This window comes from Copadichromis virginalis, linkage group LG14, assembly GCF_057382275.1.
Source record: "Copadichromis virginalis isolate Kocher_CV1m ecotype Utaka linkage group LG14, C_Virginalis_male_GT1.1, whole genome shotgun sequence".
Taxonomy (NCBI): Eukaryota; Metazoa; Chordata; class Actinopteri; order Cichliformes; family Cichlidae; genus Copadichromis; species Copadichromis virginalis.
In genome coordinates, this window is record NC_140631.1 from 9,442,786 (window position 1) to 9,457,375 (window position 14,590).

At 37.9% G+C, this 14,590-nt stretch overlaps 1 non-coding gene across 1 annotated transcript; it reads left to right on the plus strand.

Moving 5' to 3' along the window:
* The first annotated feature begins 14,480 nt into the window (after positions 1-14,480).
* trnak-uuu (transfer RNA lysine (anticodon UUU)) lies at positions 14,481-14,553 on the plus strand. The gene has a single exon. It is a non-coding gene; the product is annotated as a tRNA-Lys (tRNA).
* Positions 14,554-14,590: the final 37 nt, after the last annotated feature.

A 14,590-nucleotide genomic window follows, 5' to 3' on the forward strand; every position in this document is an offset into this window, starting at 1 on the left:
GCCTTATTTTTAGATATGCAGTTTTTTTCTAATTCGCGAATTTAAGCAGGATAATAACTACCGTGAATATAAATTATGAAAGAGTGAAGTACGACAAAACAAAAATAGTTCTCTTTTGGGTTTCCGGCTTTAATTTAGCACTCTTTCTCTAACTTAACAAATGTGTAAAGTCAGTCAAAAGCGTAGCGCGACGGCTCCATCTACTGGACTCTTTCTTTCATTCTTTCTCCCTGTCCTATCCCCCAGTCATGTCTGTCCCGTTTGTAGGAACTGAAAATAAAATAAATTCATAATTATAATAAAGGTCAATCAAATGGACCAATATGGCAAGGCCATGATGATCCACTTGGTAAAATAAATCCGCTTGGCATCTTTCTTGGCCTTAAGACAACAATTCTGATGGCTAAAGATCCAAACGGGACACAAAAAAAGAAAAAAGAAAAAAAAAATACATGTATATTAATAGTTTTTACATTTAACTGCAGTTAAATGTAAAACCTATTAATATACATGTATATTAATAGGTTTTACAGGTTTCCCAACAGATAAAGACCTCTATCGTAAATATACTTCACCAAAGTAATTAAGTAGTAGATAAATCACAATAATGTTCAAGTTATTTAAAATTACAGAAAGATTTATAGAAGAACTCCTATAAAATCTTTCTGTAATTTTACAGAAATTATTTATAGAAATGTTTTTTCACAGAGAGGAACTTTTTTTTTTTTTTTACAATTTAAGGCCAAAAAGTCATGCTTAGAGCACTATTTCTTTATCACATGGAAATCCAGACATGCTGTTGAAATTGCTCTTTCCTCTCTAATATAAAGATATCTCTGGCATTAAATGCACAGTTCATCTTCTTTACAATGACAGAAGGGAGCGCTTCACTGGTCCTTTAAGATCAAAGTGGGATGTATGTGGTCCGGTATTTAAATGAGTTTGACAGCCCTGCCCTAGAATATCAATAGTTCCCACTGTGTCTGCGTGGGTTCTTTCTGTTTACTCTAGTTTCCTCCCACAGCTCACAAGAAAAAATAAATATCATTAAAATTTGCAGTCCTGTGTGACCTTCTAATGATAGAGACAAGTCCAACTTAATTTCTTTGTCTTTCACAATCACTGTTCAAATGTAACTTTCAAAAGTAGTTTTAAGTATTTCACAGGAAAAGAGACACTCCTTTCCTTAAACATACTTGCAAGTTAGGCAAAATTAAGCTTCATAATACAGCCTCCACGCTGAAAAGTACAGTGTACTTATAATGTAAAATGGAGAAATATTGTTTGTTTTGTGCAAAATTACCTAGAAATTATGCAGTACTCAAAATTACTTATGGAGTACTTAATTTACTAACAGCATATTTATTTGTTTCCTGTAGAAACCAGATTTGTTACCCCCTTACTCTAGCTTGCATACAATTAAGTATCTGTAGTTAAATATAATTAATATGTAATATCAAATAAAAGAGAGCAACATAATACATAAGACACTCACAATAATCTGATTAAGTGTAAATAACATAAATAATTTAACTAAATGTTGAATGTTATTGTTCAGCACACAAGACTGACAGCACACAATGTGCTTTGAGGTCATTGAAATTCCTTTTAATTACAGGGGAATTACAGCCTTAATCATAGGCTATAATATGAGGGGTTACTTTGTAAAGGTAAGCCTGAAGCATGCTAAGAATAAGCATGAATGGTCCAAAAGTCAACATGCAGAGATAGTTAATGACATTCAGAAATTAATTTAAGTTACTTCAGCCGTTATAAAATCACCAGCACCAATGACATTAACTCAAACTTTAAATTCTTCTTATGTAGGAAACAACAGCAGCCACAGTTTAAACTAAATGAAAGCACAAAGATTCCACTGTTATGCGTTATTTTCAGACTTCTATTGAGAAATATCAAAATTTAAACATTATTTTTATTGTGTGTTTTCTTTTGTTTTGGTTTTATTTTGCCAAAGTCAGACATATTTGATGCCGTTCTAAAAGTGCCATAACACTTCCTTTATGATTTAAATGAAAATGTCACCACTGAAAAGTTTTGAAAAATGACACGATTGGTTCAAAGTTAATGGTCCGTTTCTTTCTAGACTACTGCTGCCAGTGTCCTGCAGCGCTGCCGTCTGGCTGCCACTAATCAGTGTCATCCTGCCTGCAGCACACCACTGTCTGCTCATGTGGTTAACGAATTCTGCAATGACTTAACTCGCATTCAGCCTCGGCCGAGGCAAGACGCTGAGACTTTTGCTGATAACAACATCTTATTTCAGGACGCATTTTCAGTCTGCTTACCTGCTTAACTCACAGCTCCATTGTTTATTTCAGTGTTTTCAGCCTTTGTCTACCAAGACAAACACACTAGTCAGTTCATCGCTGAATGTGATGTGGATTTAGTGGATACATCGATATGTTTTAAGAGTGAAAAGTTACATTTTGCCGGAATCAAATTTATATTCATCAAATATCTGTACAGAAGATAAAGAATATAAGAAAATGAGTATAAAAAAATACATTCTCGACAAGGGAGAACTCCCACTCTTGGTCTTACTAGGCGGTGATCATGAGATAGTCAAGAATGAAAGGGATCCTAGAGATCTTTAAATAAAGTTAAGTTAAATTAAAAGTCAAAAATAATCACACTTTTATCTCGTGGTTGAGAGAACAATAAGTTTCATTCAAAAGTTTTTTCATCAAAAGTTTTATTTTTAGATCATCTGCAGTGGTTTGGCTGCCGGAAAATACCTTTGTGGAAGTTTTAGGGACATTCCAGTGTCAACATCCCCTTTATGGCATTCACTTGTGGTCAATGTTTCTTACAGATCTGTTATTGTTTTAATCTTCTGCTCTTAATGTTTAGTGTAGTTGTCATTTTTTACTGATCAAGGGACATGTCTTGTCATAAATCCTTAATCAACCAATTAGCATAAGTTAGCCAAAATGCCAATTTTGCAATCAATATCTTTCTTGATCTTTCTGAAACTAAAATACAGTGGCATTGTTTTTTGTCTGGAAGCAGGTTTTTAGCTCCATTCACTCCTATTCAATGAGGATTTCTTGTAACTAGAGCCAAACCACAATTTAAAATTCTGCTATTCTGGTTCCGGCAAGGGGCTCACAGTTGCTAGGCGAAATCAGTCACAAAGGAGTTGCCACGCTAAAAACCACCTTGTGATTGCTTTGGATACCCTGATCGCCAATAGTTTGCATGGAAGATGCCAAATTATATGCAAGCACTCACTCACTAACTAGTAGCTGAGTCGTAATAAAACTTGAAGAAACACAAACCATAAGAGGCGAATATTCACCAGGCAGAACCATCTTCTTTTCCAATTTGTGTTGCATTTTTCACAGTCTTCTTAGTTTGTATACAAGTCAAATAGAAACTGCCAGAGCAACCTCCTAGCAACCAAAACAATTGCAAGGAGAGAAAAAACTGAGGTGACCCTTGCACAGCTAATATGTAGATGTAAGAAGGCACTTCCTTGACCTCACTTCAGTGTGTTTGTTAATACAACAGATGAGTAACCCCAAATTCGGTTACACCATTGTTCAATAACCCTTTCCTTTGAAAACGTTTTCATGGAACAAGCTGAAACGACTGTTAGCCACTGGATCAGCATTCTTGGAGGAAGCTCTCAGGCCCTCAGTGGCTCATTGTCTGTAACTTCCTCCTGCTTCTTCTGCAGTAATATCTGAAGGTACGGCAGTCATATGAGCAGAGCTGTTGAACATGCAACCACTTAACTTGAACAGTTTCCTTCCCACTCTACTCTGCACCAATGGAAGTCATGGGATGGGGATGACAGGGATTATGCGGGTGATTGGGAATATCATGTCTGTGCTCATGTGTGCGCATTTGTGTTGCCACGTGAAAACCTTTAAGAAGTTAACTGAGCAAATGTGTACTATGTTTGAGTGTGTCTTTTTTTACAGTAATGCTAAGGCTGTGCTAATATGATTTTATAAGAATTCAAATCAGGCTTGGGGATCAGATGTGTGTGTGTGTGTGTGTGTGTGTGTGTGTGTGTGTGTGTGTGTGTGTGTGTGTGTGTGTGTGTGTGTGTGTGTGTGTGTGTGAACATCATGAGATATGGGTTGGCAAGAGACACACTGAGTCTGAGAGACTGCAGTGTGTGTGAATTCCTGACATCCCAGATTGATTTTCAGTGAATCACGGGTTTCATTCCTTGCTATGTGAATGGAGGAGATTATATAACACTGTCTCTCTTGTTTTCTTTTTCCCCCAATTAAACTAGATAAAAGTAGGACTTTTATCTAGTCCCACTAGTAGAACCAAATTTGAAAAGGTTAGCAGGTTAAAACACACACTTAAGACTGTGAACACGATAAACACTGAAACTATGTGTTAGCATTGAAAATTATTTACTTGTTAACATATTGATGTTAGAGTGCCGAGCATAATTGCACCTGGAATACTTTTATGATAATTGAACGGCTAATGAATGCTAATGCTAATGTTTTAGCTAATGCTTAGCTAAAGCCTTGAACATATAGTTACTTTAAATTTACATAATAAATTTATGTTCAGTAGTAAAGTTAAATATGTTTAAGTCAACATGACTACATCATTTGTCATGGCTGTCAATTAAAAAAAAAACAGTACAATATTAATATATTATCAGTAATTTGATGTTGAAATCGCCCCAGACAACTGAACCGAATTTCTGGGATTTCCTTACCTGGATGATTGAGCATGTATCAAAAAAATGTCACACAAAGGGAGGTGGAGCTTGACTTGAGTTTCAAATGGAAAACAAGCCTTTATTATGGAAAATTACAAGAAACCGAAAACAAAGCACCAAGGACAGTGGCAAAAACTAAACTAGAACCTAAACTGGGAAAACTATGAGGACTGTGGTAACTATGAATCAACTATGACAACTATGACAAGACATGGAGGAAGGTAACACAGATGACCCGACAAAGACAGAATGAAAACACACAGACTAAATACACACAGGAGGTGATCAGGAGAAGTGGAAACACATGGGAAAACAGCTAACACAAATGAATATCATGACAGCACAGGGAAAAATAACACTAAGCACAATGAACATAGAAACAAGACTTTCAAAATAAAACAGGAAACATAACGAGATGCTGACATGACACGAGCGTGACAACATGAAACACATGACAGACTAAGACTAACATGGTGGACTGACGAAGAGAGCGAACACTGTAGAACAACCAGAGGGAAAAGGGAAGTGGAGATGAAACATTGAGCACAAAGAGAGACTTATAAATTAGAAGTTATAGGAAACGAAACTAGAATAAAACTCAACTGAATCCTAACTAGTAATGCCAACACAAGAACTTAACATATGAACATGACAAGATGCAGACATGACACGAACTGGGTAACGTGAACCACACAGACATGAAACAGGACAGGTTAGACACACGAACCAACAAAGGAGACTAAAGCACCGGGGGTGAAGACACAAAAGGATCTAATAAGGAGGAACTATAACTGAGGATCTAGGAGCTAACGATGATTAAATGGACCAAAACATAAACAATGAAAAACCAAATACAATGAAACTCAAAACACTGGGTGACACAACCCAGGACCATGACAAATAAGTTAGTATTTTGCACTTCCTGTACCCTTTTCTCAAACTCATTTGTTGTTTTGAATGTGATTTCAGGTACATGAATGACATTTTCACATCTTGTTTTACCACATAAAACACACAAGTAAATATCCCAGTTATACAATGAAACTTGTATAATGTGTTATAACTTGTAACTTGTGTATATAACTTGTAACATGCGTCTTGGTCATTGTGTCCTTGGGCAAGACACCCGTTGCCTACTGGTGGTGGTCAGAGGGCCCGGTGGCGCCAGTGTCCAGCAGCCTCGCCTCTGTCAGTGCGCTCCAGGGCAGCTGTGGCTACAATGTAGCTTGCCACTACCAGTGTGTGAATGTGTGTGTGAATGGGTGGATGACTGAATGTAGTGCAAAGTCCATAGGGACTAGTAAAGCGCTATACAAATACAGGCCATTTACCATTTAAATCAAACTTGAAATTGCGTGGGATATTCAAAGTCATGATGTTGAATTCAGGGAATTAGTGGTGTTGATGTTATATAACTGTACTATACTCAGTGTTTTATCTCCTTTGACTGTATTCACTCTCCAGAAATCATAAACTTGGAGTAAGTTTGTGGAAAATATCTTGTTGAATAAAGCATGTATGTGTCGTAACTTTTTATTTCTTAAAGCATAAGAGAATAACCAATTAGCCCTTTGTCAAACAAACCAGGACAATGCTAACTTTGAGGCCGACCTATGAAAACCATGATCCCTACACTTCTTTGTAGCAGAGAGGATCCCATTGTTAAAAACAATGAAAACTGTTGGTTTTCTTCTGCTTTTTCGATTGCATTTTGCTTTCAGACTACTTTGTCATGTTAGTCACCGTTTCGGTTTCTTCCTTTCCTGTTCAAGCCAACTTTTCAACCACATACCTACCTACCCATAAATCAGCAGTGAGCTAAGTGGAGTTTGGGTATTTGGATGGCTTCTCCATTGTAGCCTCTTCCTAGGTTGAATTCCTACAATCGATATAATCGGAACAATAAAATTAGCAACAACAACAACAACAAAAAAAGATGCCAGCCATCCTGGAGTTTAATCAGGGCTTAAAGATGCCAGGCAGCACGTGAGTACAGCGTGGTTATCTCTGTAATGAGTGACTATGCGAGTGTCACATGTGCTCCACACATAAACCCAGTGCCCTGGAAATGGTTAAACTTTAACTGGCATTACCCTAATAAATTTCACTCGTGTACAAAAGAAAACATCTATCTTATCTCCACAAAACAAAACACACGATTTCAGGCCGTATAATCCCTGTGAACTGTGTTCTTGGAAATACTGCAGGTAAACTGTATAAGTGGTAAAGGCATGTCTGTCCGTATGTCATTTGTCTTAATTATAGAAGTTGAGCTGCCCAGGTGATCAAACAGTTGTTTGATCATTCATGTGTTTACTGAGCATGTGCGTTCCCAATGTGTTTTAAGCACAGCAGTGGTGTGAAAGGTCTGCTTTTCTTCTTCTTCTGCAAAAAAAGAGTCAGTATTCAGAGTAAAATACACATATTTTCTGTAGTAAACACATCATTTATTGCTCTTGTGGTGGCCAAAGAACTGCACATTACTGCACAGTCATACACAAATACCTGTATTTCCTATATACAGCATATAAACTAGTCTCCTTATATGGTGCACAGACCTTGCCAGGGATTACTTCAGAGAGGGTTTCCCCAAATCAATTTTCTTTATAAGGGAGCACCCTAATATGGCCTCCGCCAAGCTACACAGTCACTGTCTCCCTAATACAGTGGGTGCAGGAACCTCTGGCGTCAACTCAGGGGGGCAGTGACCTTTTCTCTTCCTTTAAATTACTGCAGTTGGATAGATATAAGAGCTAAAGATATCCTATATACCCTAAAAGTGAGCCCCTGGTTGTTTAAACAAAGACAACAACACTTTTGCTGAACCAAAGCAATCATGTGCCAACATGCCATATAGTTAAATAACGTCATATAGTGATTGGACAGGAAAAGTATTATTCAATGTATCGAAATAGTTAGCTTAAGTTGGCTAAAATCAGCTACCATCACAAAAGGGGACACACAAGAGCAATATTAAGAAACCGAGTAAATCCTGATAATTGCAGTAGGTTTAATCCCCAGTCTGCATATAAAATAACCGACTGGCCACAGGATTGCTTTGCACGCTCTGTACGCGATTTGTCATTTTTTTCAAGATGTTTTTGTTGTTCTTGTTATCGTGTTTGTGCTCAGAGGTTAACCAAGAGGCACAAAAAAAGTTTGCTCTCAAAGGTCAGACTAACTTTGTATTTGACTATTTCCAGACAAACCAGCAGGAAGACACCCACCGAACGCTGTTTGCCTCTGCACTGACAGCCAACACAAACACACCGAAAATACATTTCCTCACAAACAGACAGCAAAGAAAAAAATCTATACTCGGCTTGTGCGAAGGGTTGGCCTGTCTAGTTTGAAGAGTTTGTGCAGAGTCAAAACTTACTGCTGTAGAGACAGACTTTTGGGAGACAGATCTTCCTACTATGCAAAAGATCGTGTTAAGAGGCAAATCGCATTTACTTTTGTAAATAGTAATGGACATAGTAAATGCACAACCTTGCAAAGATGTCCCAATAAAGAAGCAGTCTGTGGGAGCAGGACAGATCACATAAAGGTAGTAATAAGGACCCACGCGGAGTGAATCATGGTTTAATTACCTTACTGTGTATCATTAGAGCAGTACAGTAGATAGTTAAATAGGTTGCAGACAGTATTGGTTAGACTGAGTTATCATGAAATTGAGGGAGCTGGAGGCAGGGCAACTTACTATAGCCGGATGGCTTCAGGGAGATCAACATAGGTTAGATCAACACTAGTTTCACCAAAACTAAAATACACAATATGGAGAAGAAAAATTGGACCCCACTGCATAATCGTTGAATTCAAGTGTTTTCAGTGTCACAAAATCAAACACTTGCTCATGGAGTTTGTAATTTTTTGTTAAAGAAAGAGTCATTGTAAAGGGCTCACTGGATTTAAGCTAGCATTGCGACAAGTCAGTTTGTGAAATTTCTTCTCTCCTAGATATTCCATGATCAGCTTTAAGTGGTATTCATTACAGAATGGAAGTGTTTGGGAATCACAGCAACTCAGCCACAAAGCTTCAGACCACATAAAGTTACAGAGTGAAGTGCTGAGGCACCTCTGGCATTAATATCGGCACAAAAGCTATGCACTGGGAGCTTCATTGCATGGGTTTGCATGGCTGATCACCACGTGCAAGTTTGCCTGATGCATGTCACAATAAAAATCCCTTTTCTAAATTGCATAAAATGACAAATGTTTGTCCGATCACAAATTCATGGTAGCTGCCGCACTTTGAGAACATCAGGAAAATGATATATTTACATAACATTAAGTTCTTCTTGAGTAAAGACCATAATTATATTCCAACACATGTAACACCAGCAACTGTAAAAACTTGCCACTGTTAGCACGCTAGTTAGCACTAAGCTCGCTGTCTCTACTGACAAAGTATCCTCCTCTAACATAGCTGTTACATAGCCACGAGTGTGACCACTGTGAATGAAGGTGTAAAGCATTCCACACTTAAGACTGTGAGTTCTTCAACTTTCGATAAGTCACTTGTCACTTCCTGTGTTATATATATATATTATATACAGAGGTGGGACCAAGTCATTGTTTTGCAAGTCTCAAGTAAGTCTCAAGTCTTTATCCTCAAGTCTCAAGTGAAGTCTCAAGTAATGTCAGGCAAGTCCGAGTCGAGTCTCAAGTCACTGGTGTAAAAGTCCGAGTCAAGTCACAAGTCTTAAACTTTGAATTTCAAGTCCTTTCGAGTCTTTAAAAAACCCCGAAAAAAAGCATGTTGCAGTTATATGCTAAATGTAAATATTAGACCATGTAATTTTAAAATCTGTGTTTTTCTCAACACATGACAAAATAGTGAACTTAGAAAATATACACAAATTGTGAAATTGCACCTCTATAAAATGCAGCTCAATTAAACCTAGCTCCAAGAATAATTTTCACCGACAGTTCTGAGATAAGCTGCATGTTATTCTTGGATGCGGTTGTAGGACCAGCTTTAAAATCGCATGACAAAAATATCATACATATTAAAAAAAACTGTATCACCAACGTAGCCTGGACAACATTTGCTAGTTAGATGAAGTCAGCTATCTCATCGTAGCATATTTATATGCATATTTATAATCATACGGTTCTTGGAGTGAGTGCATACACTCATGAAGTTTAGTAACTTCAGGTCACTGCAACAAGCCCAGGTACAGTTTACCGACGGATGGGTACAGGACCTTGAAATGCACCGTGTAGAACGAAAGACCATCGTACGTATCATAAGTTTACCAGTCTCACAAATTGTCGTCATAAATACACATTCGTTAACCGTTTATTAATAGGACCTTTGAGCTCAACGGTAATTAATTAGCAGTGGAAATAATTTCTGGTACCCATCACAGAAATGTAGCAGTGACAATAATACTGTATGCTGTAATCGTACTGGGCAATTAGTGATACAAAAACCTGTTTTATCCTGTGAATAAAAGTATATGTTTTTGTCAATGTACCATAATAACAGAGGCGAAACGCAATATTGTGTCAGGACAATTCACTATTTATGCACAATAAATAAAGGAGCATAGCGCCACAATTTCTGTTCAGCGCCAGACTTGCTTGTAACCTATATCACCAATTATGTTATGAAAATGACGCATTAATACTAAAAAACACTGACCTTCGTGTAAATGCTTGGAGCAGACTAACCTGTGAGCTGGAGGGTTCTGGGACGTTATATTTGATCTTTGAATGGCTGCGATCCAGGCCATCCATCGCCTCTTTGTTACTTCGGAAACATGGCTCGAACAATTTCTCTTCAACGTCGTAATCCGATAACAACCGATCTCTTTACCCGTCGGCTTCCCGTGGCTGTCATGCGACCGGCTATTGCAGTTAATAATACAACAGCTTCTTGACATTTTTGTGTTTCTTTTTATCGCTGTGTGACTGATTTCAATTGAAAGCCTGCGTGCGCTAGTACCTCTTGCCACGAGTTCCCAGAATCCTTTGCGGTTTTACCCCTGAATGACATCACATTTTCAATCTCTATATAATATGCATGTTAAGTTTTATATTTGGGGTGAAATATCAAGTCTTTTCAAGTAAACCGGTTCAAGTCCAATTCAAGTCCCAAGTCATTGGTGTAAAAGTCCAAGTCAAGTCACAAGTCTTAGAACATTTTTTCAAGTCAAGTCTAAAGTCATAAAATTAATGACTCGAGTCTGACTCGAGTCCAAGTCATGTGACTCGAGTCCACACCTCTGATTATATATATAGGTTCTGCAGCATCCGGTCCCGTACCAGCAGACTGAGAGACAGCTTTTTCCATCAGGCCATCAGACTGCTGAACACGTCATAGACACCTCAGCTTCACTACTGGAACTTCAACATTATGCACTCCACACTGTATATAAATGCCACTTGTTTTGCACATATTCAACTCTGTATATTTTATATATTTTATTTATTTTTTTATTTTTTTTATTTTTTTATTTTTTTTACTATTTAATTTGTAAAAATGTGTATACACACACACACACACACACACACACACACACACACACACGTAGGAAAATATTTAGTATACACATCCAGAAATGCATACACTATTATATATTGTACATATATTTATTAGTTTCAGGTTGGCCATTCTTGTATTTTGCTCGTTTGTGTTGTTGTGTTTGCACATCTCTGTTGCTTGTGGGGCTCGCACACAAGAATTTCACTCGCATGTGCTGTGCCAGTGTGCCTGCACATGTGATGTGACAATAAAAGTGATTTGATTTGATTTGATATATTTTGAGAGTTGACATAAGACGCAGCCTCACAAAACCATTAGTGTGGCTGTAGCTATACTGACTTATCAGATCGTACCGTAAACTGCAAATTAAAGAGCAGATAAATAATAAGATTAAAAGAAGTGAATGTAATCTTTTTTTCAGCTAATACTCAGTGAACATCAGCTCTACACATAGTTTTTTAGTTTTTTCCCTTTTAACAACATATAAGATTTGGTTTTAGATTTTATACTAATAAAAATCTCATAAAGGCTGCCAGGGCAAATTGCCCTACAAAGGTTTCTGTGGTTTTACGTCATATATTGTCATGTACATGACAACTGAGTTATGACAAAAATGCTATATGAGTAGTGCAGTTCTGATAGAGGGCTCCTCTGTGTCCAGAAGATGTAAGAAAACTAACTGCTTTTGTTCCCACCCTCCCTCCCTTTTAACAGTCAGACAGTAACATGATTACACGAGAAACTTGGGCACATGATCTGACCTTAAGTTCAGCTTCAACTCTAATTATGAAATTAAGTGGCGTATGGATTTTATTCTGCTGCCCAAATTGGAAAACCTCATTTTAGTCTCTGGCGAGAGTTTATCTATTTCTTTCCCCCCTACACTCACACACACAGTTGCCCATAGTAAATGCACAAAGAAACTCTGTATGAAATATTTGGGTTGCACATGGATCCAAACTGGATTGAGATCCAATGAGCCCTGAAGGAAACGGTTTCCAGGGCCTAATCCGTGGATCGACTTCCTTCGAGGCGTGGACGTCTATCAGCAGAGAATGTACCTTCACCTATCAGCAGAGAATGTCCCTTAGTCTGTAACACAGTCAAATATATTCTCAAGTAATATTCAAGCATGCCATTCAGCGTGTTAGTACGAGCTCGGGAGCAGCTTGGGAGAACAAGAAAACAGAGACTGCTTCAGATTGTCTTCCCAAATTGACTCAACTTTATTCACAAGTACAACAGTTTATATAGAGGGTAAAATTCATGAGACAGCAGATTATCAGTTTAAACCAGTACAGACCAAGATAAGGCAGCGTCTTCCTGCCCATGGGTGAAGAAGCATCCTTTGTGTAGTTTATTAGTTCAGCTACAATTGTGATTATCTCAGCGACATATTTTCAAGGCACAAAACAAAGAGTTCTTACATTAGTGAAATCTGAAACAAACCATTTGGCCTTCAACAGGCGTCTAAAAGATTAAGAAACTAATGTAGCTGAGGGAGTGATCTCTGTGGTATTTCAACCTTGTACCAGCCTGTGATTCTCACACATCAATTCTTGGGTCAAAGAGAAAAATAACTAAAACAAAGGGGCCTTATTGAATGACAGAGTTTTCCTGCATAATGTCACTATAAAACAATATCCAGTAAATGCTACCATGGTACTAAAATACCTAACAAGCCCATAGTGGAGCAACATTTTCCCCGCGTCTGCATTCATCATATCAAACATGTCATACATCAGTGGCAACAGAAGGCCCTTTCTTTTAAAGACTGCAGGATCCAGTCTAGTAGTTGCATTACATAGCCACTGCATTACAGCCGCAAGACGCAAACCACCTTTAGCAGCCTCTAAACCCTCCTGAATGGGAACCTGTCTAACTACCTACACCTAGAAGGGGCCTATCTTGTGGGTTTGGGGGCATCTTACATTACCTTTAAGGGGTCACATAAGGAATATATGTTAAAGAAACAGTTTCTAAACTTAAACAAACATGTATGTGTATATATATACATATGTATATATATATATATATATATATATATATATAAACACCCAGCACGCCCCTGCGGGCGGTTTATCCTTCAAGCTCGGGTCCTCTACCAGAGGCCTGGGAGCTTGAGGGTCCTGCGCAGTATCTTAGCTGTTCCCAGGACTGCGCTCTTCTGGACAGAGATCTCCGATGTTATTCCCGGGATCTGCTGGAGCCACTCGCCTAGCTTGGGAGTCACCGCACCTAGTGCTCCGATTACCACGGGGACCACCGTTACCTTCACCCTCCACATCCTCTCGAGCTCTTCTCTGAGCCCTTGGTATTTCTCCAGCTTCTCGTGTTCCTTCTTCCTGATATTGCTGTCATGTATATACACATATATATATACACATATATATAGTGATATACTGTAGGTTTTGTTGTTGTTGTTGTTTTTTGTTTGTTTGTTTGTTTTTTTAAATTTAATCACCACTGGTAGCAGCACTGAGCATCTGTGTATGTGAAAATAATAACCTGTCATGTAACACACATGACATACTGGCACTCTGCTACAAGCATAATGATTAAACCAAAAACATGATTACTGGAATGTGGCTTGACAAGTTATATTTTTCAGAATTCTTTGCTTGTTCGATACAATGAAGTGTCACGTAACAGCTGCTTCCCAGCAGTAAATGCTTGATAGGCATAGTAAGTGTCAAAACAGGTCATTGTAACGTGATTTCACTTATCCAAAAAGGTTGGGATCATGGCTACCTTTTATTTGACAAGCCACTAAATTATCAACATGTTGTGTCCTCAGTCATGACAACTGACCTTTAGAAGATAAATTATTGAAATTAAATAATGATATTCAGTGAGTTTAATTATTTTAAAATGTAACACAAGTACATTGTAAGTAACTGTAATTAAAATACCTAAAAATGAACAGTAATCAGTTACTCTACTTTTTCAGTGGAAAAGTAATTTAATTACAGTAATGCGTTACTTAGTAACGCGTTACACCCAACACTGCTTCTGAGGTATCTGGAACACAGCATTAAAAAGCAATTGCTGAGGTTATTGTGGTTACTTAACATATTTTATATACAGTCTGTGATCACAACACTAACAAAATGACTGCATAGATGGTTGCGTTAAAAAAATGGGAGGCAGGAAAATAATAAATCCTTGTAACTACAAAACTACTCTAGGTATTTTTAGGGAGCTTCGCTTTTAGAAGTTGAACTACAGATTTGATGGAGAATTAAATACGTTGAAGCCACCATGACCAGAGCCCGGATAGCTCAGTCGGTAGAGCATCAGACTTTTAATCTGAGGGTCCAGGGTTCAAGTCCCTGTTCGGGCGGCGGAAGTTTTAAATATCGAGACTAAACACTGAGCAT